The 14,685-nt window shown below is 39.0% G+C and overlaps 1 long non-coding RNA gene across 4 annotated transcripts in view; it reads right to left on the reverse strand.

Moving 5' to 3' along the window:
* The window catches only part of LOC128851426 (uncharacterized), a 32,078-nt gene extending 17,725 nt beyond the window's left edge, over positions 1 to 14,353 (reverse strand). For 2 of the 4 annotated variants that reach the window (XR_008448805.1, XR_008448804.1), the window contains exon 1: positions 3,228 to 7,524. This is a non-coding gene — a long non-coding RNA (uncharacterized LOC128851426). Of the gene's footprint in view, positions 1 to 3,227; positions 7,525 to 14,008 lie in introns of those variants that run through there. The other 2 variants (XR_008448807.1, XR_008448806.1) reach the window with 2 other exon arrangements.
* Between the last annotated feature and the right edge of the window lie 332 nt (positions 14,354 to 14,685).

The raw sequence follows: 14,685 nt of genomic DNA on the forward strand, positions 1-14,685 counted from the left end.
TTTTCACTGTTTCCCCTTGCAGCATTTAGTTTTGTAGATCTTTATCAATCTATACCTGTATATACATGAAGATCCCTATGCAAGGACACATGTTTACAACAAATCGTTGAGACTCTTCAAATCTGAGGTTGTTTCTGCATATTCATGAGTACAGCTATGGGCTGCTATATCTTTTCTGCATGACAGATTTTGTCCTAATAAATTGTACAATATATCATTCAAAAAAAGTAATGGTTTTGGACAGATGCTTCTGAAACTTGCTTTCATTGTTCCCTGAAGTGTTCTTGGTGTATTTAATTACACAGTTGCAATTTTATTTTGGTGAAGCAAATGATAAAATCTTAGAGAAGCTTTCATGAGAAGTATCTTTCAGAAGAGTGGAAATCCCACAAACTACTGCATGTTGTTTTTTTTCTATTGATCATTGCTATGTTTCTTAACACTAGATCCTCTGGATCCTGGAAAAAAATGAGAATGTTAGGTAAAATTACTAAATAAGCTTTGGGAATAGACAGCAAGTTAGATGTTGAAATACAGGCTTCTATCATGAGAAATATATTCTCATGTTTTATTTATTTAGGACTATGATTTATTTATGGCAAAAATGTTTACAAGAAGTGAGTGATATTTCTTATGGTGATTTTGATCAATTAGGCAAATTCACCATTTGTTTTCCTTTTAATTTGAGACACAATCTAATTAAACCTGTTGTAATCTATCAGCATGTATGCTTCCAAACAGCAAGGGATCCTATTTCCTTCATTTATTGATTTACAAATTTGCCACATACATCATTTGTTGCATCAGGTTTTTTCTCTCATAAAAAGAGCTTCTTCAATCAAGATGGAAATCATTTGCCATTTACCAGCAAAATGAGTTTAAGTATTTACAATTAATTATATTTTATTTTTCCCAGGGCATTCAAAGCTCTGTACGGTCATTGCCAATCATCTCTAAAACATGAGATGCCAGCCATACATAACTAGTTAATTAGTGTGTTAAGTTAGACCAATAAAATTATATTGTTCTTATCAATATCAGTTATTCCACTAGTCTGTAGAATGAAAAATAAATATTTTTACTTCATATTTTATTGACGGCAGTGGGAAGAGAAACTATGTTTCCTCACAGATTTCCCTCTTGAAGCCGTTTCCTCAACCCTATTTCTTCTTTGTCTACCATCTTTCATGGTATGAACTGCAAGACTGGCAAACAGGATGCAGCACAACCTGGAAAACGGAATGGTGTTTTAGATGTAGCTCAGTGTAGGACTAGCACTGAACAGAATATACTTATTCCTTCTGTGTATGTCATGCAGGGTTTAATTGCCAACTGTTCACGCAGGAAAACCAAATTTGTAGTTTAAGCAGTAAAACCTAACTGACAAAGACTGGTTCTCATCTTTCTCCTAAGCTTTGTTCCACATTCTGAACTTCCAAATAAAAAGATTTCAGGCTCCTAAAAAGATCATTACTAAGCTCTTAAAAATATTTCCTTATTTTTTTTAAATGAAGACCTGCCTGCCCTTTCATTCATTAGACGGGTAACAACAAGTGTACATTCACAGCAGCCACAGCTTAGAAAAGCTGGTTAAGCAAGTATGTGCTTAACTTTCTGCAAATGTTCAAAACAGTGCAATGCAAAATATACCTCATTTAAAATAGACTGAGTGCTGGGCTTTGCTCCACTTTTGATGCCCAGACACGGTACTAGGTACAGCCATAATATCAACAGTCAATGCTAACTATATTGAAGACTTTCCAGTAAGAGACTTTTCCAGTGTTCCTGTCGTATAAAGTGGTGATAGAGGTATAAGGAGGATAAGGAAAACTTTCCTCTTTAGATTCCTCCTTTGCCCGGGATATGACTTCTAAAAAAGCGATGTTCTAGCATTTTTCAGATCAAAATGCTTTTTGATCTGAAAAAGTCAGTTGCAGGATTTGTCATATTCAAAGAAGGAAAAATGACTCCTAATAATAAAATTATTTTCATAATCCTGATAGATATTTTTTCTATTATTCCAATTCGTTCCATTGTGTTTTGCAAATACAAATAGCCTGACATTAATATAAAACTTAAGAGTTCATTGGATCCAGTTCTGCAGAGCATGCCATCAGATTTTAGAGTCCCACTGATCATTTCTGCCTCTGAAGAACAGGCTGTCGATGAATTAGCACCACTGTTAATCATAATAATACATCTATGTCTTGGTTCTGAGATTCTTGAGATGTTTTCCAGAAACTACAAACTGGCATGATACTACCCAAAAAAACATTAAAGCATAGATCTTAACTCTCCAGTGAATACTTCAGAAACTGAATAGCTCTCACAGCATAATATTTCTGACAGGAAATATACACTTGAGATGTTTTAAGCCTGAAATGTCACATAGACAACAGAGCTTAAGCTTGAGAATAGCTTCCCCTGTTTCCAAGATCATAGCACTAGTATTATAATTAAGAGGATAAAATGCCACTTCCTTGCTTCCCATAACCCTCTCCAAATGAAATGTGAGTCACTTCATGAATTTCATCTATGGCAAAGCCTAATGGAACAATTTCAGCCTGTACTGGACAACCCTCCTGCCTAATTCCCTCACACACAAACTCACACACGTTATTTCTACGAGCTTGGATTTCATATCCGCCTCTGCCCAATCACTTGTGGCAGGCTCTTGTGGTAAAGCAAAGGCTTTGCTGCTGTTTTTCCCCTTAGAATTACAAATCACTGAAGAAGTAGCTTAAAACATTTCCACTGGAGAAAAAAGTGATGAAATTGTTAAAGGTTCAGCAGCCTTGAAACACTAGTAGGCGATTGGCATGAGGATTATTCCCAGACATGATCTTTCCTTTGGAACCTGTAGTCAAAGTTTGCAATATTTGTTCTCTTCATGCCTCCTCGGTGTAGCATGTCTCTCTGGCTGAGTTTCTTCCCTTCTTTATCTGAAGCTGGCATTTTTTCCACTCTCAATAATTAAGCTGTCTCGATGTTAGAGACATGCCTATTTTATCACATGTATGTCTCGTACACAGTTGAAAAAGGAGATCTCCAAGGGAGAAGGCGGCTGGCGTCTCTGCTGTTGAAACGGTTTCAATCTGGCCTGAATACTTTGCCTGCAGTGCTGCAACCCACAAGGGGGTCTTAACCTCTGAAACCTGCTGACTCAAGAGTAATTGGCCAGCATGATGCCACTGTGACCATCAAGTGGAACAAATAAAATTACCCACCATTTCAGTGCTGTGATTGTCCTCTCCACTGCGTGATTCCATGAATCCCCCGGAGGACTGACCTGCTTATAATAAACAAATTGTTTTCTGGGCTCCTTTTCCATTGCCTGTAGGGGAGTTACAAGAAGACACAACCAAGCTGTGTTAACTATATTTAGTGGTTTGGGTTTTTTTCCTTAAATTGCATCAGATGGTGCAGATGACTAGATACAGTACTCTCTTTTAAATTTATATCCTCAAGAGGCAAACAATCAGAACGGCATCTCTACAGGAGAACTCAAGTTTACACAGCAATAGAAAGTTATAAATTTAAAGAATTCTAGAGGATTGCACATACCCGATTTAGATGACTTAATTCCTTTTCCTGTGCAAGACAGCTTAAAAGCAGCGATTCTCTTACTTTATACACAATTTTGTAATTTGTTTGCATAAAAGCAAGTTGTTTACACTACAGGACATGGCTATACGAAGGCTGTTGCCAAAACTTACTATCTCCTATAACAGTGTAAAACCAGAATATCTCCCATGATGGCAGTGGATCTACTCAGATACACACCAGTGTAAATTTGGCTTTCCACCCCTGTCCAAAAGAAGTCACTAAGGATCAGAGGGGCAGATTTAGGGGGAGGGGGAGGTAGAGGGGAAGGAGTTAGTTCTTATTCTCCTGGCTTTGTTTTTTTAAGACCAGATAACAGCACCCCCAATATCTGGATTCATGCAGAGAAGATAATATGGCCTGGCAAACACATCAGCAGGACAAGTAGTGTGAAACTTTATTTTAGCGTTTTCAGTAACTGCCTAAGCTGATAATGGTTCTAATGTGCCCACAACTGACTGCAGAAGTGCAGGTTTAGTCTCAGTCCCATAAAGTTTTGTACTAACACTGTGGGAAATTGCAGTTGTTTTGAGTTTTCAGCAGTCATTTGAACAAGAGCAACACTTGCAGGCTGCGGATATATACAGACTGAGGTTTTATAAAGCAGGTAGAGGAGCCCGATGACTTTTGCAGAATCAAGTCACAATAAAGAATAAATTGATGAGACTGAGAAGTATAGTGAGTCGTCTTGCTGTGACTAACAATAGCCATCTTAAACAGCTGCTGAGGTACTTCTAAACACATTTTGCTGTTTGTTGCCAGCTATTTAATTTTGACCCAATTCACCTAAATCACACTCTTAAATGTAGGCAGATTATTAAGGACATTTTTAAAAATAGTTCTTGAAAAGCCAAGGAAAACTGATGCTTTCTTTTCCTTGATATTTTTTCATTTGCTATGAGTGATTACTTTATATCACTGCTAGATCCACTTCATTTAACTTGTTAAGGTATTTTGACAGATATTTTACACACATTTTCAGTTTTCTTTCTGAGTTTTGAGATCAACACAGAAAGAGTACTTAAAGAAAATACAAGAGTGCTTATCTCGTTCTTTCCATCCAAAGTAATCTCTCAGCCTGAACAAATCATTTAATCTGGAACAGTTTTTGTAAATTAGGAGTCTGACCCCTGTTTCAAATTTACCATGCAACTTTCTGTTAATTTTATTTTCCAGCAGATAACAGTTAGATCAAACATACAATAAGTCAATCATACACAAGTATTCTCTTTATGTATATCTTCTCTATCTCTAGCTCCCTTTTCACTCCTGCAAACCTTTGTATGTGAAGTAAGAAAGAGAATAAGAACAGAGAAATTTGTATTTGGGACCCTAACACTACCAAGATAGGAAAGACATAACTCTTGTGCTCTGCACCAATCTGCTTCTCTCATTTATATTTTGCTACATTACTTCTCCTGACTGTTCTAGGTCTTTCTTTCAAGTGGTTTATAGTCACAGCTATAAGCAAATTTCTCTACACCTCTGCTGTAAGGGAATGAAAAGCATTGCCTGGTGGATGTCCTTCTCTTATACATGAAGTATCCTTCTCAGTCAGCCTGAGTAACAGATAGATAAATCATGGGATACAAGAATTCCTTTTTATAAATAAACCCACAGAAAATTGCTCTTCATCACTATGAGGCATTTGATTCATAGTGGGGGACTCTTTGAGGTGTTAGATACCTCACCTCATGGAAAAGATTTGAGACCTTGGGCTAGTATCCACCTGAGTATCAAAACCAAAACTGTTTAGTGCCCAGGAATCTGTAACTTAACATATTATGATGTAATTATCAGCCTAAGCCCTTCTATGAGAAAAAATTTCCAAGTGTTTCCATAGCCAATAGGCAGATCATGCACCCAGTAGGTAGATCATGCACTATGCACACAAATCATTTGTCATTCAGAGAGTTTCTTTAGCTCTCTGTTTCAGAAGGTTTGGAAGGCTGTCATTGTCCCAGAGGCCACACATGCTTCTGATAGTATAGCATACAATTCCATATATAAATATGCACTAACAACTTCTCCCCATCCAGCACTAGCTGCAAATGGAAGCTGAAACCAGAAACCATCGTGAAACCAAAGCATGGAAGATCCATTTCCTTTGCTTGGAGGCCTTTCATGGTGGCGTGTTTGGGGAGTGGTACCTAGTAAATTATCCTTGAATAGGGTACATTTTTTCTTTTCCTGTAGTTTTCTCTTGAAGTTAGTTTGATCTTCTGATGAGCTTTGATGATCCCGAGACTATTTGGCCAATCTTAACCAAACTGCCCAGCAAGGAGTTGCTTGAGCAGCAACACCAGAAGAACAGTGGCTCCTGCCACGCCGAGTTCCTCTAGCACGCTTTTGGGAGCAGTCAGCTTGGACAGAGGCAGATTTATTGAAATCTGGGAGAGAAGACATTTGCACAGCTGTTTTTAATGTCTCAGGAACTATGGAAGGCTGTAGGCTTTACTAGGAAGAGAGAAAACAGATCACTAACAAGAAGAATAATCTCTGGCAGATAAACTCTGCTTCTCTGAGAAACATAATCCCCAAATACTCTGGCAAGAAGTTAGATCATTATACCATAATGACAAGTGCTAGTTGCAGGTCTCAGTTTTTCAAAGAAATTAAGTTTAAAAATAGACTTCCTAAACTTTAAGGCTTGGAATCTTGGGCAGACATTAAGAGTTGTCTGCAGCTTCTAGCTTTACTTCTACATTTTCCCATCTGCAAATAACTGCTGCAAATGACTGCATAAGACAGACCTGGACTTTATAGTTCTCGGTGAAGCAGTATGTTACCTCTATTTAAATGACTGTGATCTTGTTAAAGAAGGAAATTCTGTCGGTAGTAATGTCAAGTTCCTTCAGTTATCATAAATTAAAACTCCCCACTTCTGTCTTGCAAGAGGATTTTTTGTTTTACTTTAAAGTGCATATACGTACCTATATGTACACATTTTTTAAAGTCTTTGTTTTTTTCTGTGAAATCCTAATGGCAGCCGACCACAGAAATTCTCTAAACGTTAATTAGCACTTACAGTAACATAAATTCACAAAAGCCTTGACTAACTCTCACTGATAAACGTATCCTTGATGTGAATATTGGCTTAAGTCATAAGAAATGCAGTTTTGTATCTGTAGCAGTCAAATGGCATTTGAAAGCTCAGAGAATCTTTTTGTGGCCTTGCTACAGGGATCTTTGTGAATCTGGCAAATGTAAATGTGAACTCGCTGAGGTTATGTATCCCTTTCTGTGAGATGATGACAGTATCAGTATTCCACTTACCTTTTCTAAAAAGGAATTTGCAGCATTCAGTCATGAAGATGGGCAGAGTTTAGTGCATGAGGAGACCATGGTCAATATCATATGGCAGGGACAGGCTTGTAATGATATTTTACATTGCAAAATGTAACAAAGCATTTTCCATTTTTCATCATTTTCTGTTTCTCATACTGAACTTCTCTGGGCTTTGTTAAGGTCAGTGATGTTTGCTATATTTTTGTAAGACTGCCAAAGCAGTAGTGATAGCAAATACATTCATTCTGCCTTATTTGACTAGTACAGGTTCTCAGATAGTATGTTTTTTTAAAAAAACACAGTCAAGTCTCCTTTATTAAAAATGGCAGAGGTTTATACTTTCTGTGTGGGTACTATGATGCAGATTCTAAGGGAGAGAAGTTGTCAAATGATAGGGGTTTCTTGTACAGATTGAATGGTCATAAAACTTAAAATGTTTTCAGAAAATATAGCCAAACAAAAGACTTCTCTGTATTTTGATCCACTCTAAATACTTCTTATCATTTTGTAGCAAACTTAAGACCAACAGAAAGGGTCTAAAAGTCATGATGATTAATGTGACAAGAGAATGAGGAGGTAAAATAAAGACATTGCCATTGTCCATAGTCCTTGTCACAGCACGGAATTTGTGGGGTTAAATCCACTACAGAGGAAAGTAAAATATAAACATTGACTATTTCTTGCCAGAACAACCCAGGAGAAGAAGACAATGGATTCTGAAAACAAATCCACACGTGGATTTGGTGCTGTGTGAGGTTCACAAGTCATGCAAGCACCTGGAAGATGCTGTTAGCACCCCCGTTGACCTGTCTCTAGCCGTGGCCAGCATTTAAATACTTCAAAGGAATGCAAATAAATAAACAACCTAGAGGCCAAGGTATACCTCAAGGGAGAAAAGGAAGTGGGATTCCTTCCTGGACAGTATAAATATGGTATAAAACAAATTATCAACAAACAGAAATCACATATCCCCTTGGGAATACCAATAAATCAACTACTTAAAAGCTTTCACTTTTAGGTCCGAATTGTAGTCTTTTCTATTCAGCACCTGTTTGGAAGGTCATTCCAGGATATTGCCCCCAAAATACTTAGAAACCCCTGAAACCCAGTCTCTAAGCTGTGATTGTGGCATTGGGCAGCAATGCAGCTTATGGGTAGAATAAAGCCTGTAGATATTTCATACGATTTGTCCAGCATGTTGAAACTAGAAGATGTAAGTAAGCTAAAAGCTCGCAGTCCTCCCCATGGCCTTTGGCTCTGTTATGCCATTCATCCTCAGAACCGCTCTGAGTGCATGGTAAAGGTGCTGCCAGGAGAACGCATAAACATTGATTGAAGTGGTTACGGCCTTTTGGACCTGGATGAATTTCAACTCCTATCTTGGATAGGTTCAGAAAATAATCCAGACATTACTCAGTTCAGCTTCATTGCACCCTAGGGAGATATGTGAGACTGCTTTACATATTCCACTCTGGGCAGTTGTGAAGCCACACAAGGTGATATGCACAAGTATTATGTCATTGTTATGAGGGTCAGTGTTATGTCCATCTCGTATCTATGCCATTTTTCTCACAGGACCATTAGTACTCAGGTATTTGGGGGTTTTGTTTGCTTTTTCTCTTTTTTGGGGAGGGGGGGTGTTCCACCCTGTGATTTATCTTTGACTTGTAAAAGCTTTAATATGGCACTAGTTATAATGTAACAGAGTTTCTGTTACGACAGAAGTTTGGTGATAGCAGCAATTCTTGACTAATAACACTTAAGTGAAACACTGATATACAGCTGCTGTGATTGCAAACCTGGAACAATAGAAGTGCTATCAATTTTTAAATTATCATTGCAGAAACTATAGTACAATTGAAAGGATGTTAGAGGGACAATCTCATCGTGCTTTAATCACAAGGAGACTCTTGAGGTCTTTCGGAATGACTAAAGAACCATAAGATGTTTAACAAAGATAATTATGTTGCATAGACATTGCCAAATATGAAATGGAAAACAAATATTCTGTCTCTATACGCAGGGTGAAATAAAGTTTTTCCTTTCCTGTGTAATTTTTTTAACAAGACCAGGACAAAACACATTTTGACTGGAGGCTATAGTTTGGGCTGTTGGACTCTAGGCCTAGGAGATGCCACGTGGTATCTCAGAAAATATTCTGTAGATAGCATAAACAAAGATTAAATACGAATTAAACACACTTCTGGTCAGCCAATGAGTGGCGGTGCTTTTCCTTAAAACTACTGAGGAACAGGGAGTTACTACTTAGTAGTCCCTAGTAATGGAGTACAAATCTTGCTGGATGTATAAAGAGGTCAGCCCAGCCATGAAGATCATGAAATACAATTTTAGACATGAAATAAAGAGACATTATGAGAAAGGAGAGAGGAAGGTGTTGAGAAGTCTGACCAGTTACTCATCTCTAGCACCTGCACATCTTGCTAATTGCTTCGGTGGTTTGCATGTTTCGGATTGTTCAGAATGTTTAATTCATCAGTATGAAGTGAAGTCCCATATTTTCAATCATCTGTACTAGAGGCCTCGCAAAAATACAGACCCACTGATAGCGTTTTACCTGATGTATGAGGCCAAACAAACATGAAGATATCAATGTCTCACTGTGGGTTTTTTTTAGCTGCCCTAAAACTTGCTTTGCAGAATATAGAGTGGCTTCAGTAACTGAAATGGAAGGCTTCTCTAGATTTTAATCCATTCGTTCTGTTGCACTTGTTTCAAGATCGTCTATCCCTTTCCTCTAGGAGAAACACAGTCTCTTTCACATCCTCCAACCTTAAAGTAATAAACCAAAATAAAGCCTGATACTGCAATGCCATGAGAGCCTTCTGGGCTGGAAGCGGCCTTCACCACCTTTGTTTTACAGAGTTGAGTACTTGGTATAGCCACAACACTGACGGAGACACTGTCAATGAAGGCAATTCACACCTTTGGTCGGAGAATAGGAAAAAAAACATTTACATTATTTTCACAAGAATTATTTGGAAAATGCTTTCCCATAAGTTTGAAAACTGCAAAGCCTTACTTTCAAACACTGGTGTTCCTTACTGTGAAGAATATCTTGCAATTTACTAGTAGCAATATTCTTAGTTGGTTGTTTCCCAATTAATTTTTTTGTATAGTTGCTTGACTGTGGTGGAAATCTCAGGGCAGATGTGCATTTGAGATTAATTCACTCTGTTTTGTTGCTTTAGAGGGCACAGTGGTAGCATATTACCTTGCTACAATAAAAAACATAGATATGGGAAAGTCATCTAGTCCTCTCACTAACAGCACAGACTTGCCCTCTGCAGCATGTTCCCTAGTGCTTTGTCCAGTCTATTTTTAAATGGCTTAAGTGATGAGAATTTCTGCAGAGGAGAGTTCACAGGCAAGTCTCTTTCTTCTAACAAAGCTTTGGATAGATAAAGAATAATAATAATAATTTTACTTTTTAAGCTTTCTTTCTTTCACCCATCAAAGTCCTTAGGGTGCTAAGCAGACATCATAAAATAATTTCTTGTCCCAACCAAGCTGAGTAATGTTTTGAAGAGATCAGTAAACAAAACCCAACACTAAAACAAAAGACAGAGGACAAGGGGCCTAGCAGATGTGCTGCTAAGAAACAAAAGGTCTCACAGTCAGGACTGTTGCAGCAAATCCTCTCATCAGAACCCATAACTGTTCAAGCTTTCGGGCCAAATTCATGGAGGTTTAATTCTCAGTGCTTCCCAGGAGATTCAAGGCTCTTCAAGTCTTCTCTGTATCTCAAATATCCAAATCTATACTGAGGGAAAGCTAAAAAGACCACATTTCTGAGCAAGGCTATTAAGGTAACATTAAAAAAAAATAAAGAGATGCTATTTTGTTTTCCTCATTCTTATTAAACCCATAGTCAGTGTTACAATTTTAATTATTCTGAAAATCTTCTGTTGGTATCTGCTCAATCCTGATTTACCAGTAGCTGCGGTCATTTGCCCAGCAATATTAAATGTGAGGAATGGGACCAAAAACTTCACTATCATCAAACTCAAACAAATATCGTTAGGAAAAAGCATTAATCAAAAGCTAAGTCAAGTGCCTGTCTTTTCCATCCATGTTCATCAATGCTAAAACCCTACTGGTTGCTACTTGCAGAAGGAAGGCTATTGCCACTTCTGGGGGTGGGGGGGAAGTGTTATATTTCTTTTTGACAGAACCATTAAGGAACTCTGTAATGTTTCAATCTGTGGTCAGTGCTCTGTTTTGCTTGGCTCACTAAACTCTCAGTCTCAGCTGGCATTTCCTAAATTAACAGCACATTCACTCCCCACATTAAGACAGTCAGACAAATGGCTCAGCCTAAACTAAGCAGTTTGACACTCATGTGCTTCAGTAAAGCTGAACAGCATCTCATGACGCTTACATGATTGGATGATATCATAATCATATGATAAAAAGCCATTAGGCTAGCACCAAAATCTAAAACATAGGTTATTGTGTTAGATGTAAAAAAGCATACCCATTTAATAGAATAAAAGAAACAAAAAAGAGTTCTGACACCAGGGAACATCTGGCTAATATTTACATCTCCTGTTTAATTTGGATGCTTCAGTTTAGTTTTCAAGATGGCAGTGTATAGAAACAAATTAAGCCAATCACTCTATCCGCAGTTTAGAAAACCAAGATTTGTTTATAGTTTCTCATATTAATACCTCATCCACTTGGCCAAAATGCCTCATGAAAAATATACCTCAAACACACAATTCCCGTTTAGTAACAAAGCCATAATTCAGCATAATTCTTTGTTGATGGGATGAAAAAGGGAGTCATGTAAACTTGGAGTATTGAGATGGGGAGATAAAGTTGGGCTATAGGAAACAAAGTTTCCGTGCTGTAGGGTTAAACCAAAGCCCATTAAGAAAGTCAACAGAATTAGCATTTTGGGCCCTATCCTATTTTCCTTTAAATCAATGGGATTTTGTCACTGACACCAGCCAGAGTACACTCACAAACGTGTTCAGTGTTAAAATAACTGAGCTGGGTGCAGCCTTCCTAGATGAGCTCTCTGCCTGAGAACCTGTAAATTTAATTCTGTGATGAAGTTGACACAACGCTTCTTTCCAAGAGCACCTAAAACCATGAAGCAACTCAGAGATGCATATGTAGAACTTCATAACATGTTATCTCTAAGAGAAAAAGTGGCCAAGTGACAATAGTCTTATGCCATGGGTAATTAGGTAAGCTCCAGAACATTCAGATTAATAAAATGAGATACTTATTTCAAAACAGTAGAAAGAATACAAAACCCGAAATCAAAACTTTTAGTTGCAAACTCGAGACAGGTAGGAATATCTTTTCATTAGGCTTCCCCATATATACAAGGCATCTTCATTTAAGCATACAAGGCATCTACCAGATCAAAATCTATTTAAAATTACTGAGCATTAGTGGTGGATATAAATAACAATATTACTATGAGTGACTTACAGTATCCAAACCCCAGATCTAGCTAAACAGTCCCAGTGATTTGGGCTGTTTCTAGTCTGCTGTCTCGAGAGGCAGAAAAAAAAGTCTAAGCAAGCTTGCTGAACGTTTCTCATGTCTGTTTAGACTGCCATGACAAAAACACAACGTAGATACTCCAAAATTAGTACTAAATTAGCCAGCTTTATTCTAGCAAACAATTCACACACGGCTGCAAGGATCTTAGGACTAGAAGCAAACACAGCTGTTACTTGGAGTGCCAGCAACATAAACCTGATGTGAGGTTTGCATGGCCCAGCAAGCCCATCTCATGAGCTTGCACAACCACAAGGAAAACTGGAGGGAGCCCTGTGTGTTTGCAGCATATCTGTGTGTCCACTACTGCCTGGCTTGCTGGAGGCTGTGACAAAGTCAGGGCAGCACTGGCAGATGCAACATCACGAAGAGCAATGACAGCAGCAAGCTGGTGTAGCAAAGGCAGCAGCAGATGATAGTATGTGTGTTGGAGGAAATAAGGGGATAGTTCCTCCCCGGGACCACTACCAAAGGGCAGTGTGTCTAAGATGGTATCACATTTGTCTCCCCCCACCTTCTCCATGCCTTCAATGCTATCCCAGTAGACACCACATTTTGAAGCTCTCCCCACACCATTCTGGCACACCACTGGATATACAGCATATACACTCAATCTGTGCTATAAAAACACTGCTTTTTGCTTGTGACATAGCCCTTGACTATTTCAGCTGCTTTGAACTGAATAAGTAAGGGTGACATAGTAATTATGTCTTAGGGTCACAGGGACAACACCTCACAGCCCAGAGGAAACCCAAGGATCCTCTATGAGTTGCAGGGGTACAAACTCCAGCTACACATACTGGTAATTAAGCACGCCTGGGACTGGTTTCTGGCTTTAAGGCCAGCTGGCAAGAAGGAGCACCCCTGTCGCACTCCCACCAGAAGAAGGGGGCTGCACCCAAGGACATGATGACTTCTGGACCATTTCTGTCAACTGTATAGCAGTGTTGGTGGGAACTGCTCAGAGTACAAGACCAGCTTTAGAGTGCAGTGGTGCAGCCAATCCACTTCTCTTTAATTCAACCATCTTATTTACTAGTAGACCTATAGTCCACCAGAGCCTCCTGCTCTGAGCAGGCTTGGGCCAGAGGGTGGTCTGTGGCCCTCTAGTTTTCAAGAGGGAAAAATACAGCAACAAGGGCTATATGCTGTAATGGATATGAGCATGTGTGGCCCTCAGCCCTGCTCTTGCAGGGAAGCAGCCGAAGAAGACTTATGTATCCCCTGGCAGCACTAACAGAGTAACTGTTACAAAAAATGACAGTTCTTCTGTTTTATTTAAAAAGGGAGTCACCTGTGTGCCACCCCCAGTAACTTCGGTAAGCACCCACAACACTTCCACCCTCTGAAGGTGATGGAAGGGCACAGCCAGGTGCAGCAGGCAATGGGTGTATAGGAGGTGGTGGGAAGGGAAGGCTGTTGTGCCTTGTGAGTGCCAGCCCAGCACACTGGTTATTCTCTGCACCTCTGCAGAAAAGTCCCATTTTCTCATCTAATGGTGAGTGTGGGCACTAGAAATTTCATTTCTTTCTCAGTGAGCCATGAGAGTGAGGTACAAAAGTAGGTAAACATGCTTCCTTACCTGTCGTTTCTTCTTTTATACTTACTACAGAGACAGCACAGGAAAGTAACAGATGAAAAGAGTCTGCCAGTTTATACTTGGGAGGAATTTTTCCTCTTACCCCAACCATCAACAGCAACAGTTTTGCAAGGTAAAATCAAACTGTCTGTTTCCTAGAGCAGCTATTTTAGCATCGTCCTGTTGATTTGCTGTTTAAAATCCTCTGGGCTTCAAAATGCCTTGCCGAATATGTAGTCTTCCTTATAGAAATCTCAGGTTTGTTCTTTTTTCTTTATTACATTTCCCTCTGTCTTAGGGCGTGATAGAAATGGAAAGGCATAAATAGGAAGTTCAAGCCTATCCCTTCCAAACTGTTCAATCTTGGCTTTCAAGAATGCTCAGGGAAAATATGCATGGGAACTTGCAAGCAGGATATTAAGTGCTGAGAGTGTTGCAAAAGTGATGCAGTCATTTAAAGGGCTGACTTAGAAAACAGCATGTTTCTTCCTTTGACATCCTCTGAAGAATGTCTGCATCAGCCAGCTTGCTTAAAGTGACAAAAGTCATTATAGATAAACACAGTGGATTGTTTATTTTGGAAAGGGATCGGGCATAGCTCCTCTGAGGTAAAGCACGGGGTGGTTCTTACCTGCTACGGGATGCAGCAGAGAGGCGAGGTGCTGCATGCTTTGTGTTCA

This window comes from Cuculus canorus, chromosome 2 (genome assembly GCF_017976375.1).
Source record: "Cuculus canorus isolate bCucCan1 chromosome 2, bCucCan1.pri, whole genome shotgun sequence".
NCBI classification, from domain to species: domain Eukaryota; kingdom Metazoa; phylum Chordata; class Aves; order Cuculiformes; family Cuculidae; genus Cuculus; species Cuculus canorus.